A 15010-nucleotide genomic window follows, 5' to 3' on the forward strand; every position below is an offset into this window, starting at 1 on the left:
CTGCTGAGTCTCCTCCCAGATAGTCAGAAACACCACAGTAAATTCAGAAGGGGAATTTATGCCGTAAATGACAACAGATTTAAGAAATTAACATGAAAGGAATCCAACAGAGACCTTTCAGGCGTCTCCTTCCTCAGTGCAACACTGTTTTTCCTGTGAATGTGAAATGAATGAGGTACGTACAACCGAAATTAGCGCAGTCTCTCTGTAGTATGTTCGCCTCTGAAGTGGTTCTTATTCTTCGAAAGTTTTCTGTAGAAAAGCGTGTCCTAAACCAGACGGAGGTGCATCCGAAACTAAATTTTACAGACTGTATATTTTACTCGTAGATGCTCCGCTAGTAGCCATTTTGTAGTTTTCTTACGCAAGGTCACATAGCACGCCCGTTTGTTTTGACTACCGAAAATGTGGCGTAGGCCTGTTCAGTTTGCTTCACTCTGGTCGCGGTATCTCCGCTCAGGACATCAGTTGACCAAAGTGAACAACAATGCGCCACGTTTTATGTTGCCAAAACAAGTGGTAGTGGTGTAGGATCAGCACCATCATTAATCGCTTCAGTTGTTGAGACCCCGCTCTAGTTGTTCAAAAATGCCTCTGAGCACTATGCGACTTAACTTCTGAGGTCGTCAGTCCCCTAGAACTTTGAACTAGTTAAACCTAACTAACCTAAGGACATCACACACATCCATGCCCGAGGCAGGATTCGAACCTGCGACCGTAGCGGTCGCGCGCTCTAGTTGTTAATAAGGACTTAAGGACGTCGACGATCAATCGATCAGCAATTAGATCGGGCTCTTTTCAAGTAGGTCCGAAGGTGCTGTTTTTAATGCCAAAAATGGGAGCTACATACAGGCTGACAATGACTGAACTATATGAAAAATAACGTAAATTACTTTTAAACATTCTGCGTGGTGTCTGTCTGTTCTATATCGTGTCTCCCAACCACTTTCGCGCAACGACGCTCTGAGCGTCTCTTTTAGGGAATTGACTGCTTTGAACCTGGGACCTGTTGCTGGTAAGGAGACGCCAGACCACACATGACATGTAGAGTTCAGAAGAGTTCAGTGAGGCTAGCGATGGTATAACCAAATACTTAATGATTTCAGCGTCACCTCCACTGCACTCCCTGTAAAGGAATCTTAATACTAACTAAATTTAGTGGAAGGGGTTCAAGGCTTTCCTATTTTCAGTTAGCTGGTAAAATAACGTCTAAAAACCAGTTAAGTTTACCATTGGAAATTTTACTCTACTCACAAAACATTGTTTATAAATTGCACTATTGATAAAAGGAAATGTTTTAATACAGGATGATAAAAACCAACTGCGTTCAACAAAAATGTGAATGAATATTCCCTGAATGGGTTTCCAAGTTTTACAATGGATCGAAGGATGACCTATGCCATATCACATCTATAATCTAGGTTTAAATTAAGTTTCACAAGAGAGAAAACTATCAAAATGGTCTACTATCTTTAATTACTTATCTAACTTGTCGTAAATTACAGTGGCTGATGTGGCTTCTCAATAACTATATAACAGAAAAATCATCGAGTTTCAGATTTTTTACTTCAAGTGGCAAATGTGAATACCATGAGCTTTAATTGACGATCGACACTAGTATTACGCAACAAAGGGGTGTAACAGATGAGACTTCTGCAGTTCTGAGTGAAGCCTTATGCGCTGTTATGCGGCATCGCGTGCGTTCATTACCTTGTCGGTGTTCGTCAGGGGGCGGCGGCCGGCGCAGCTCCGTCCAGCTCGCCCTCTCGGAAGCAACTCTGTCCTAACTTCTCCTTACTACAGTTTACCGAAGTTGGTTTAAAAAAACTATCTGGCTGTGTTTTCATCTGACCAATCAGGGTCTCAATGTTAACCTTAAGCTCTGCCTACAAAAATTCTGTCTATCCAATGAGAAACGTTATACTTTTCGTGCTGGGGCAATGTTTTTAAAGTTTGCAACGTAACAGACGCGAAAAAGTCTCACGCTAAAACTTGCAGCTGGTGTGGTCCTTTTAGCGTTATCGTAAGATCTATACTGTTCTTCTGGAGGGCTCTGTCATTTAACATGGGCTGGGGGGTGGTCCTGGTGTAACAGAGACGCGAAAAAGTCTCACGCTAAAACTTGCAGCTGGTGTGGTCCTTTTTGTGTTATTGTAAGATCTATACTGTTCTTCTGGAGGGCTCTATCTTTTAACATGGGCTGGGGGGTGGTCCTAACAGAGACGCGAAAAAGTCTCACGCTAAAAACTTGCAGGTGGTGTCGTCCTAGCGGTTAGCTGGCGACGTGGGTGTCTGTCCCTTATCGTAGGGCCTTCTCGCTTAACACGGTTCCGCTCTCGGCTTCTGTTCTCGTTTCTCCCCTCGGAACTGTGTCTGTCCCACGGTGGGAAGGTATGACATGCATTTAGGCATTCTTGTGTTAGTCTGTGGTATTCCATTTGCTCACTCGTTTCTCGTATTACTTTGGTTAATTTAATGTCACGATTTATTCGGAGCTATGTGACATACTACTGGATTTGCTTATCATGTCAGGGTTTTCATGGAAGGTGTTGGATTTGCCTGACACCTTACATAGTTACAAACTACGGCGCACACACACTTTATCCAACATGTAAACGTCACTACAGATATGAGGATTTAGGTTATGACAGGTTCGATATGCCTGCCATCATTGGTGGTGATGAGGCGCCGACGAATACAGAAATTCTGGATGACCCGCTGAAGTGTCTGAACACCGGTGTACCGTCCATCCGTCCGTGAATCCAGTCAAATATCAAATCTCCGACATCGCTGCGGCCAGATCCTGCAGGAACGGGACAAATTACGACTCTAGAGAATCGTTCAACGTGTCAGAAGTGCAACTCTTCTGCAAATTGCTGCAGATTTCAATGCTGGACCATCGACAACAGTCAGCGTGCGATCCATTCAGCGAAACATCATCAATACGGGCTTTCGGAACCGAAGGCCCACTCGTGTCCCCTTGATGACTGCACGACACAAAGCTTTACGCCTCGCCTGGGCGCGTCAACGCCGTCATTGGACTGTCGATGACTGGAAACATGTTGCCTGGTCGGACGAGTGTCGTTTGAAACTGTATCGAGCGGATGGACGTGTACAGGTATGCAGACAACCTCGTGGAACCATGGACTCTGCATATCAGCACGGGAATTTTCAACCTGGTGGAGGATGCGTAATGGTGTGGCGCGTTTGCAGTTGCAGTGATATGCGATTCCTGATATGTCTAGATATGTCTCTGACAGGTGACACCTACGTAAGCACCCTGTCTGATCATCTGCATCCACTGATGTCCATTGTGCATCCCGACGGTCAATTCCAGCAGGACAATGCGACACCCCTCACGTCTAGAATTGCTACATGGTGGCTGCAGGGACACTCTGGCCACCAAACTCCCGTGACATGAACATTATTGAGCACGTCTGCGATGCCTTGCAACGTCTGTTCGGAAGAGATCTCCACCCCTCGTACTGTTACGGATTTATGGACAACCCTGCAGGATTCACGGTGTGAGTTCCCTCCAGCACTACTTCAGACATTATTCGACTCCGTTCCACGTCGTGTTGCGGCACTACTGCGTGCTCGCGAGGGCCCTACACGACATTAGGGTGGTGTACCAGTTTCTTCGTCTCTTCAGTGTAGTTACCTTATGCAATTAGGTTGCGTGGTATAATAGCTAGGAAAATAGCTGCTTCATATGCACGAGGTTGTGGTTTCGAATCTCGTCAGGTGCAGTAACAATCTTTTATTTCTAAATCTTTTTCGAAATGACTCTGATCATCATTCTTGTTCAGTTAATTGATTTAAATGTAATTTTTTATTGCATTCCTCTGTCACATAATTTTAATCATAATATCAACTTCTGCAGTTGCTCTTATTTTTCTTCCTATCGTTCCTTCTCCACTTGAAATCTAGGTTCATGTGTTTTTAATTAAAATTAATTTTATGTATTAATTTCGATTTAATTTCTTGTTTTATCACCTTGTTTTTTCGTCTTTGTTATTGCGTTTATTATGTCTGTTTCTCATTTTCCTTGAATTCCGTTTTATTCATAAACTCGTCTTTCATTTAAATTTTCATCTGCGTCATTTTGTCCCTAGTGCTACAGGTATTTAGGTTACGCTTTAAATGTTTGTGTGACTATTGTCATGCAAAAAAATGCGCATCTTGTAACAAAAACAAATTTTCACAGTATTGTGCAAATATAAATAAATTATTTCGCCTTTTTTTAACTGATAGATCGGAATTCTGAAATATATGATCATTATAATAGATGAAAATACTTATATTCATATGCACAAAAATTCCTACTGCAAAAATAATTAAATAAAAAAAAGTAACAAATGAAAAAGTTCATGCAGTGGTTAAAATGATGTGACAAAGGAATAGAAAAAAATTACATTTAAACCAACTAACTGAATAAAAATAATGATTGAAGTAGTTTCGATAAAGATTTAAACATAAAAAAACGTACCGCACCTGTCGAGATACGAACCTACAACCTGCAGTATGTGAAGCTCTTATCCTATGCATCATACCACGCAAAAAATGGTTCAAATGGCTCTGAGCACTATGAGACTTAACATCTGAGGTCATCAGTCCCCTAGAACTTAGAACTACTTAAACCTAACTAACCTAAGGACATCACACACATCCGTGCCCGACGCAGGATTCGAACCTGCGACCGTAGCAGTCGCGCGGTTCCTGACTGAGCGCCTAGAACCGCTAGACCACCGCGGCCGGCAACTAGGCTAAAAGAACGCAACTTTTTATTTACCGCTACTGACAAGGGAACCTCCCCATCGCACCCCCCTCAGATTTAGTTATAAGTTGGCACAGTGAATAGGCCTTGAAAAACTGAACACAGATCAATCTAGAAAACAGGAAGAAGTTGTGTGGAACTATGAAAAAAATAAGGAAAATATACAAACTGAATAGTCCATACGTAAGATATGCAACATAAAGCAAGTACAACCAAGGAGCGTAAAAAAAAAAAAAAGGAGCGTCGTGGTCTCAGGGTTAGCGTGCGCAGCTGCGGAGTGAAAGGACCTTGGTTCAAGTCTTCCCTGGAGTGAAAAGTTTAATTTTTTATTTTTAGTTTATGTGACAAAGTCTTATGTTTTCATCACTTTTTTGGGAGTGATTATCACATCCACAAGAAAACCTAAATCTGCCAAGGTAGAAGAATCTTTTTACCCATTCGCCAAGTGTGCAAGTTAGGTGGGTCGACAACATATTCCTGTCATGTGACACACATGCCGTCACCAGTGTCGTATACAATATATCAGACGTGTTTTCCTGTGGAGGAATCGGTTGACCTATGACCTTGCGATCAAATGTTTTCGGTTCCCATTGGAGAGGCACGTCCTTTCGTCTACTAATCGCACGGTTTTGCGGTGCGGTCGCAAACCACAGACACTAAACTTATTACAGTGAACAGAGACGTCAATTAACGAACGGACAGATCATAACTTTGCGAAAATAAAATTTTACTCAAGGGAAGACTTGAACCAAGACCCCACGTTCCGCAGCTGCTTACGCTAACCACGAGACCACGGCGCTCGTGTACTCACACTATCCTTGATGTTGCCTATCTTGCGCATGGACTACTCAGTTTGTATATTTTGCTTATTTTTTTCATAGTTCCACACAACTTCTTCCTGTTTTCTCGATTGATCTGTGTTCAGTTTTTCAAGGCCTATCCACTGTGCCAACTTATAACTAAATCTGAGGGGGGTGCGATGGGGAGGTGCCCTTATGAGTATGACAGAAAATTCCGAATTTCCGTTTTTTTTCCAATTACTCGCAAACCTGGGTCCACCTGAGTGAATGTGTGCAGTGTGTGATACTGGGATCATAATCCACATCGCCGTATAGATAGTTTCAAAAAGTCGATCCCGCCGCTAGGGACCTCCCCCTGTTAGATCGTACGAAAGTCCCAGGACGCCGTCGGAAGCTCTCTCCGCCTCTGACTTGCACCGGGCCCGCTGCGCTGGCATCCCACTCTCTCTCTCTCTCTGTCTCTCTCTACCGCCTAACAGGTGGCGCTCTCCTTGCTGTGGAGTTCGTTGCCCGCAAGGGTCGGCGCTGCCTCACGTCGGCAAAGCGGGCGCAAGCCTTCAGCACGGCGAGGCACGGCAACTGGGCCACCGGTCCCAGTTCGAACCCCGCGTCGGCAGCAGCGCGTGGTTTACTTTGCCGTGTGCAGCCTGTGCCACCAAACGGGATTCCGACTCTCTCGTAGCATACGGCTGGTACCGCAGCTGCTCTGAAATGTCCGCCCAGGTGGCCAGAAACTCAGCTCTGCATTTCGCAGTTATTCAAACGATTTTGTACTGCTTAAAAGTAAACTAAACTGAGGAACCACGGATAATGATACACCTGCCTAATATCGTGCAGGGCCCCCGCGAGCACGCAGAAGTGCCGCGACACGATATGCCATCTACTCGACTAATGTCTGAAGTAGTGCTGGAGGGGATTGAGACCATGAATCCTGTAGGGCTGTCCATAAATCCGTAAGAGTACGAGGGGGTGGAGATCTCTTCTGAACAGCACGTTGCAAGGCTCAATATGTTCATCTGTGGGGAGTTTGCTGGCCAGCGGAATTGTTTCCTGGAACCACTCTGTGGCAATTTTTGACGTGAGGGGTGTCGCATTGTCCTACTGGAATTTCCCAAGTCGCAATCCACAATCTTCACGAATGGATGCAGGTAATCAGACAGGATGCTTACGTATGTGTCACCTGTGACAATCTTATCTAAACGTATCAGAGGTTCCACATCACTCCAACTATACACGCCCCAAACCATTACAGAGCCTACACGAGCTTGAACAGTCCTCTGCTGACATGCAGGGTCCATGGATTCATGAGGTTCTCTCCATACCCGTACACGTCCATCCGCTCGATAAAATTTGAAACGAGACTCTTCCGACCAGAAAACATGTTTCCAGTCATCAACAGTCCAATGTCAGTGTTGCGGACCCAGGCGAGACATAAAGGTTTGTGTCGTGCAGTCATTGAGGCTATACGAGTGGGCCTTCGGCTCCGAAAGCCCGTATCGATGATGTTTGGTTGAATGGTTCGCACGCTGACACTTGTTGATGGCGCAGCATTGAAATCTGCAGCAATTTGCGGAAGGCTAGCACTTGTGTCATAATGAACATTCTCTAGAGTCGTCGTTGGTCCCGTTCTTGCACGATGTTTTTCCAGCCGCAGCTATGCCGCACATTTGATGATAGACACTGGACTCGCATTCGGGAGGACGACGGTTCAATCCCGCGTCCGGCCATCCTGATTTAGGTTTTCCGTGATTTCCCTAAATCACTCCAGGCAAATGCCGGGATGGTTCCTCTGAAAGGGCACGGCCGACTTCCATCCCTAATCCGATGACCACGCTGTCTGGTCTCCTTCCCCAAAACTAACCAACCAACCTGATATTCATGGTACACTCGTGAAGTGGTCGTGCTTGAAAATCCCCACTTCGTCGCTACCTTGGAGATGCAGTGGCATGCGTCTTCAAATACAGAGATAAGTAAATAGGCAGAATACGGGGCTGCGGTCGGCAATGCCTATATGGGACAACAAGTATCTGGCGTAGTTGTTATATTGGTTACTGCTGCTACAATGGGAGGTTGTCAACATTTAAGTGAGTTTGAACGTGGTGTTATAGTCGGCGCACATGCGCGAACGCTAACCACTTTTTTTTTCTTTAACATACAGGGCGTACATAAAGTCATGGAACACTTTCAATTATTTATTGCACAAAAACTAAACATTGCACAGAGGTCATACATACTGCGTTTTGAAGAGAATCTCCGAAAGCTTTTTTTTTATTTTTATTTTTTTAATACAAACATTCGATATGTGAACCACGACTGATGTGGGAGACGTCAATACGGTAATCGAATTCTCGCCATACCCGTCCCAGCATGGCATCGTCGACTGTAAACAGTCGCTCGATTCCCGTATTCTCTCCAGGAGCTCCGCTACATCACGTGGTAGAGGCGGTACACACACCAGATCTTTAATGTGTCCCCACAGAAGAAAGTCACACGGAGTGAGATGTAGTGATCAGGGAGGCCATTTCACGAACTCCAACACACAGAAAGCTTGCTCCGCACCTGAACCCGCCTCGTTTGCGGCTAGCGCTGACTACCGGAAAATTACCAAACTACGCTGTGGGGGAGTTATACATGAAGGAACACTTTCAGGGTTTCTCTTCAAAATGAGAAATGTATGATATCTATACAATGTTTGGTTCTTGTGCAATAAATAATTGAAAAAGTTCCCGGATTTTATGTACACCCTGTATTGTTCGTTATTGTTACTTGCGCTTGTTCGGGGCGGACGTCCCATGACACCCGTTAAAGTTCGCCTTTGAGCTATTCACTCATTTTTTTCTTACATAGGGCAGCTAAGCCTCTGACCGAACACGCTGAGTTACCGTCCCGGTCAGCACCTGATCACAACGTCTCATTGCCCGCAGCTCGTGGTCGTGCGGTAGCGTTCTCGCTTCCCACGCCCGGGTTCCCGGGTTCGATTCCCGGCGGGGTCAGGGATTTTCTCTGCCTCGTGATGACTGGGTGTTGAGTGCTGTCCTTAGGTTAGTTAGGTTTAAGTAGTTCTAAGTTCTAGGGGACTGATACCATAGATGTTAAGTCCCATAGTGCTCAGAGCCATTTGAACCATTTGAACAACGACTGATTACGATCAGCACGTTCGCACAGACACATAAGCCACACAAGAGACGCATAAAACTTCTCTTGCCATTTTCTCGAAATTACCAGATTAGTGCGCCTACTTGCAAATCGTGTTGTTTTAATGGCCTACCAGAAGCGCACAACGTCTGAAGTAGATCCGTGATCCCACCGTCATCGCCTGCCCTTGCTAGTGCAAGGGGCCAGAGTCCACACAATCTCGTTAAGGCCAGTACTACACTATCAAATTTTCTCCACGAAAAAATTTGATCAAATATTCATGTTATTTCTTTGAGCAATATCTCAGACGTGGCCGACATTGACGATTACACCGTTATCAAATATTTCAGGACAGTTACTTTAGAATAACCAACGGCCCTGCCGCTGTGGCAACACCGGTTCCCGTCAGATCACGAAAGTTAAGCGCTGTCGGGCTGGACTAGCACTTGGATGGGTGACCGTCCGGTCTGCCGAGCGCTGTAGACAAGCGGGGTGCACTCAAGCCCTTGTGAGGAAAACTGGGGAGCTGCTTGATTGAGAAGTAGCGGCTCCGGTCTCGTAAACCGACAAAACGGCCGAGAGAACGGTGTGCTGACGACATCGGCATCTGGTGACGCCTGCAGGTTTAGGATGACACGGCGGCCGGTCGATACCGTTGGGCCTTCCGAGACCTGTTTAGACGAAGGGTTGGGTTTTTTTTTTTTTTTTTTTTTTTTTTTTTTTTTTTTTTTTTTATACTTGATAATGGCCCACGAAGATTTGTTACTACGCTCTGCAGTTGCGTATACTAAAATTCCATTTAATGCATGCGAACTAGACACGATTTTTATGTTCTTTGACATCAGGTGCTGTTTATTCCTACATAGCCGCTGTTTATTCCTATAAAAGGCTTTCTGCCTTGCCCTCACTTCTGCGATGTACGTGTACCTATCGAGTTACTCTTTCCCGGCTGCAGTATTCATTACTCTATCATTTTTGCCTGTGACGCTTTAGACGGCCTCTGTGGCCGAGCGGTACTAGGCGCTTTAGTCCGGAAACGCGCTGCTACTACGGTCGCAGGTTCGAATCCTGCCTCGGTCATTGCTGTGTGTGATGTCCTTAGGTTAGTTAGGTTTCAGTAATTCTAACTATAGGGCACTGATGACCTCAGATGTTAAGTCCCATAGTGGTTACAACCATTTGAACCATTTCTGTGTCGCTTTATTGTTTATATGCACATCTTAAGTTCCAGTACATTCAGCACAAAACCTCAATTCCTGTTCTGTTCAAGCAACCACCGCTGGGTCATCTACGATTCGTGTAGTGCTAATTTTCTGCCCTTGACAAACAATAACACTTCTGTAATCCCTTTTCAGTTAACAAATAAGTATCGGTGGTGATAATGTAGTTGCCGTACATCTTTCCTGTTTCTGACTTCAAATACAAATGTGTCAGTGCAGATTATTCTAATTCACTGTGCAGAAAAGACGGTGGACTTCCATGTCCCTGTCTAAATAAGGAACGCTCTTATATTTCATGCCACATTACACAAGGCGTTTCCATATTTATAGCTCCACAGTAATCTCCGAAATACGGCATTCTTTGCTTTTTGTAATCGTTTTGCGGTGTGTTTACTTTATACGCGCCAGCCGCTTAGCGACGTTGCAGAAAAACGGTGGCACTTTTCGTGACTCGTCGTCTTACGCTCTGGTCAAAGCAAGGAGGCGAGATTTCTGCTCACAGTAAACACAAGGAGATCGCACCAAATCTAAAAAAAATGGTTCAAATGGCTCTGAGCACTATGGGACTTAACTGCTAAGGTCATCAGTCCCCTAGAACTTAGCACTAGTTAAACCTAACTAACCTAAGGACATCACACACATCCATGCCCGAGGCAGGATTCGAACCTGCGACCGTAGCAGTTGCGCGGTTCCTGACTGCGCGCCTACAACCGCTAGACCACCGCGGCCGGCGCACCAAATCTAAGTCGATGCGCTAGATCTGATCAGACTCATTTGACTAAAAATAACATTTGACAATAGGTCAATGTTACACTACGTCAAATACAGGGTTACTGTAAATGATGGGCCTATTTTCAAAAATTCGTATGTATTGAAGTAGAAATCCAAAACGAACAAGCTTCATATCAATGAAAAGAGGAAGTTTCAAAGTTTCCCGGGGATGGCGGCGGGCGGGCAGTGATGGTTTCAGAAGCGGCCGGTAGAGTTCGCGCGGCAATGGGGCCGTCATTCCAAATGCTCCTATAAGTTAGAACTTCTCTCTCTCTCTCTCTCTCTCTTTTTTTTTTTTTCCGTCTGTCTACTGACTGGTTTGATGCGGCCCGCCACGAATTCCTTTCCTGTGCTAATCTCTTCATCTCAGAGTAGCACTTGCAACTTACGTCCTCGATTATTTGCTTGACGTATTCCAATCTCTGTCTTCCTCTACAGTTTTTGCCCTCTACAGCTCCCTCTAGTACCGTGGAAGTCATTCCCTCATGTCTTAGCAGATGTCCTATCATCCTGTCCCTTCTTCTTATCAGTGTTTCCCACATATTCCTTTCCTCTCCGATTCTGCGCAGAACCTCCTTATTCCCTACCTTATCAGTCCACCTAATTTTCAACGTCTATAGCACCACATCTCAAATGCTTCGTTCCGGTTTTCCCACAGTCCATGTTCCACTACCATACAATGCTGTACTCCAGACGTACATCCTCAGAAATTTCTTCCTCAAATTAAGGCCGGTATTTGATATTAGTAGACTTCTCTTGGCCAGAAATGCCTCTTTTGCCATAGCGAGTCTGCTTTTGATGTCCTCCTTGCTCCATCCCTCATTGGTTATTTTACTGCCTAGGTAGCACAATTCCTTAACTTCATTGACTTCGTGACCATCAATCCTGATGTTAAGTTTCTCGCTGTTCTCATTTCTACTACTTCTCATTACCTTCGTCTTTCTCCGATTTACTCTCAAACCATACTGTGTACTCATTAGACTGTTCATTCCGCTCAGCAGATCATTTAATTCTTCTTCACTTTCACTCAGGACAGCAATGTCATCAGCGAATCGTATCATTGATATCCTTTCACCTTGTATTTTAATTCCACTTCTGAACATTTCTTTTATTTCCATCATAGCTTCCTCGATGTACAGATTGAAGAGTAGGGGCGAAAGGCTACAGCCTTGTCTTACACCCTTCTTAATACGAGCACTTCGTTCTTGATCGTCCACTCTCATTATTCCCTCTTGGTTGTTGTACATATTGTATATGACCCGTCTCTCCCTATAGCTTACCCCTACTTTTTTCAGAATCTCGAACAGCTTGCACCATTTTATATTGTCGAACGCTTTTTCCAGGTCGACAAATCCTATGAAAGTGTCCTGATTTTTCTTTAGCCTTGCTTCCATTACTACCCGGAACGTCAGAATTGCCTCTCTCGTCCCTTTACTTTTCCTAAAGCCAAACTGATCGTCACCTAGGGCATTCTCAATTTTCTTTTCCATTCTTCTGTATATTATTCTTGTAAGCAGCTTCGATGCATGAGCCGTTAAGCTGATTGTGCGATAATTCTCGCACTTGTCAGCTCTTGCCGTCTTCGGAATTGTGTGGATGATGCTTTTCCGAAAGTCAGATGGTATATCGCCAAACTCATATTTACTACACACCAACGTGAATAGTCGTTTTGTTGCCACTTCCCCCAATGATTTTAGAAATTGTGATGGAATGTTATCTATGCCTTCTGCCTTATTTGACCGTAAGTCCTCCAAAGCTCTTTTAAATTCCGATTCTACTGTAATTACAAATTATTAAAATAATATCAAACAATATGAAAAAAATTTGAAAGTTCCTCTTTTCATTAATATAAAGCTTGTTCATTTTGGATTTGTACTTCAACAAATACGAAGTTTTGAAAATGTGTCCATCATTCAGAATAAGGCTGTATCTTTGGCAGACCAACTTTGTCAGACTTCTCCCCAGCTGCGGTGGACAGGCACCGTCGGGGACGTCTGCAACTGTTATATGTTTGTCGTGAGTTGGCACGGTGATGGTGTCAGCCCTCTTAGCTGGGCGGTGACGTGCTCGCCTCCCATGCACTGGACCTGAGTTCGATTTCCCGACCGGATCGGAGATTTCCTCCACTCGTGCACTGCGTATTGAGTTGTCATCATCTTTAACATCGGCCTCAAATCGCCGAATGTTGCGTCGAATGAAATAAGACTTGCACTTGGCGGCCATACCCGAATGGGACATTCAACCTGTAATGGTACTTGAATTACGCAACCATTATGGTACCTCACCTGAACCTCTCGATACCAGTAATATTCTACTGTATTTCTGTTAACTACTTAACATATTTCTGAGACAACATTCAGATTTGATTTCATTTGTGATACATCGATATGTTTATATTGCAATGATATTATTCTTGTGTGTATTGTGTCCCTATGATCTTTGACGTACTTGTAACTCTGATTTTTGGGCGCGTAAGCGATAGTTAGTTTATGGTTAGTTGTTGAGTTGTTAGAGAGTCGGACCTTGAAAAAGTCAAGTCGTGGACGTCATGTTGGAAAGACGAATATTGTCGTCAGCTTATAAAATGTGAACTTTAACAGTGACTGTGAGGAAGATGTTTTCAAGTATGTTTTGTATTGTGAAGTGATGTTTTGTGTTTACGTGATATTGCAATTAAAAGGAATTGTAACTTAAATTCGGAGTGCTTATTATTTTTTTACATCACCATTGTCCAGTAAAAGTGTAATCTTCAAGAATGGTTTGTGAAGCGCATCTACAAAACTTTTGAATATAGCAGAATAAAACCTAGGGCTCTTTGCATCCGAGCTTGGAAACATAACCACCTAGATTTTCAACGATTGAGCCATGATTTTAAGACGAGACCATCGTGGGAAACACAAAAAGGTGAGTGCCTAGTTTTTTCATTATTACATGAAATGACTATTAACTGTGCTCTAATGACGCCTGCCACATAATATGACTGGTGTTGCCCGAAAATGCAGTATTTAGCAGCGTGAGCAACACAATCGTTATTAAAATGCTGACCTTTGTTGTCATAGGGTTGTTAGAAGCCCAACAATGGCATACGAACGTTTCGTTTTTACCGTCGCAGTAACCACACTTATGTCTCGTTAAGCTCTCGACACAGTTGCTGCAGCGTCGCTAGGGAAAGAAACCTTGAAGTTATTGTGTGTGAGTTATTCTTTTTTCTTTCTTTCCAGAATCCTGTCAGCAGCGCGGGGCAGCCGAGGCGGAGGTGGCGCCGCGCCGCCATCATGCGGCGCCGCTGCGAACAACACCGTCGCTTACAGGTAGCGCTCTCTTCCACTTACGACGGTACACGATGGGTTGTAGCCGGAACGATACGGAATTTCCCCGTTTTGTTCCGGGTACGATGCAAACATTTAACCGCACGACAAATGTACCGATTTTGAACATGAGGCATAGCGACATAGTTTTTAACCTTCGAGTACCAAATTTTACGACGCAGATTACGCTCTTCATGTTAGGGTGCGCATGGGATGGGACTTGAAACTCTGCCGGCCGGCGTGGCCGAGCGGTTCTAGGCGCTACAGTCTGGAACCGCGCTACCGCTACCGTCGCAGGTTCGAATCCTGCCTCGGGCATGGATGTGTGTGATGTCCTTAGGTTAGTTAGGTTTAAGTAGTTCTAAGTTCTAGGGGACTGATGACTTCAGAAGTTAAGTCCCATTAAAAAAAAAAAAAAAAAAAAAAACTTTAAACTCTCAGGGTGAGACGGATGTGACGTCGGAAGCAGAACTGTGCTGTGTGCCGTCTAATAAGGGGGGTAGGACGTCAAACGCGCCGACGTGGAGCAGGAGAGGTACCACAGGACATTTTAATTTGCACTGTCTATACTTTTACAAATAAATTCATAAAACTTTGTCAGCATCACCAGCAAGGATTCAGGATTCACACTCTTAGCAGAGGAAGTTCGAAAACATAACGAAGTAATTTGTTTTTACAAGTGAAATTTCATCATTTTTTACACTTACTAATGGCAGCATTTGTTGCTATAGGTACACTTTTCTTCATAAGTAAGAGAGATTCTTCGATGAATTTTGCACAGCACACAAACCATACTTAAAGGTGTATGAAACTCTAGAATTTTCAACATCTATTAAAAACTGTCATAAAATTTGAGGTAATAAAAAATGAAGTTTAAAATATAACAGCTCATTAATTTTTTCATAAGTTAAATAAATTCTAGAGTTGCATACACCTGTAAGTGTGGTATGTGTTCTGTGCAAAATTGATCGAAGAATCTGTCTAACGTATGAAGGAAAG

General features: G+C 44.1%; 1 long non-coding RNA gene across 1 annotated transcript in view; it reads left to right on the plus strand.

The window, feature by feature from the left end:
• LOC126426419 (uncharacterized) overlaps positions 1 to 14014 on the plus strand; it is a 148692-nt gene extending 134678 nt beyond the window's left edge. Inside the window, exon 3 of the long non-coding RNA XR_007576383.1 lies at positions 13925 to 14014. This is a non-coding gene — a long non-coding RNA (uncharacterized LOC126426419). The remainder of the gene's footprint in view (positions 1 to 13924) is intronic.
• The last annotated feature ends 996 nt before the right edge of the window (positions 14015 to 15010 follow it).

Source organism: Schistocerca serialis, chromosome 11 (genome assembly GCF_023864345.2).
Source record: "Schistocerca serialis cubense isolate TAMUIC-IGC-003099 chromosome 11, iqSchSeri2.2, whole genome shotgun sequence".
Lineage (NCBI taxonomy): Eukaryota > Metazoa > Arthropoda > Insecta > Orthoptera > Acrididae > Schistocerca > Schistocerca serialis.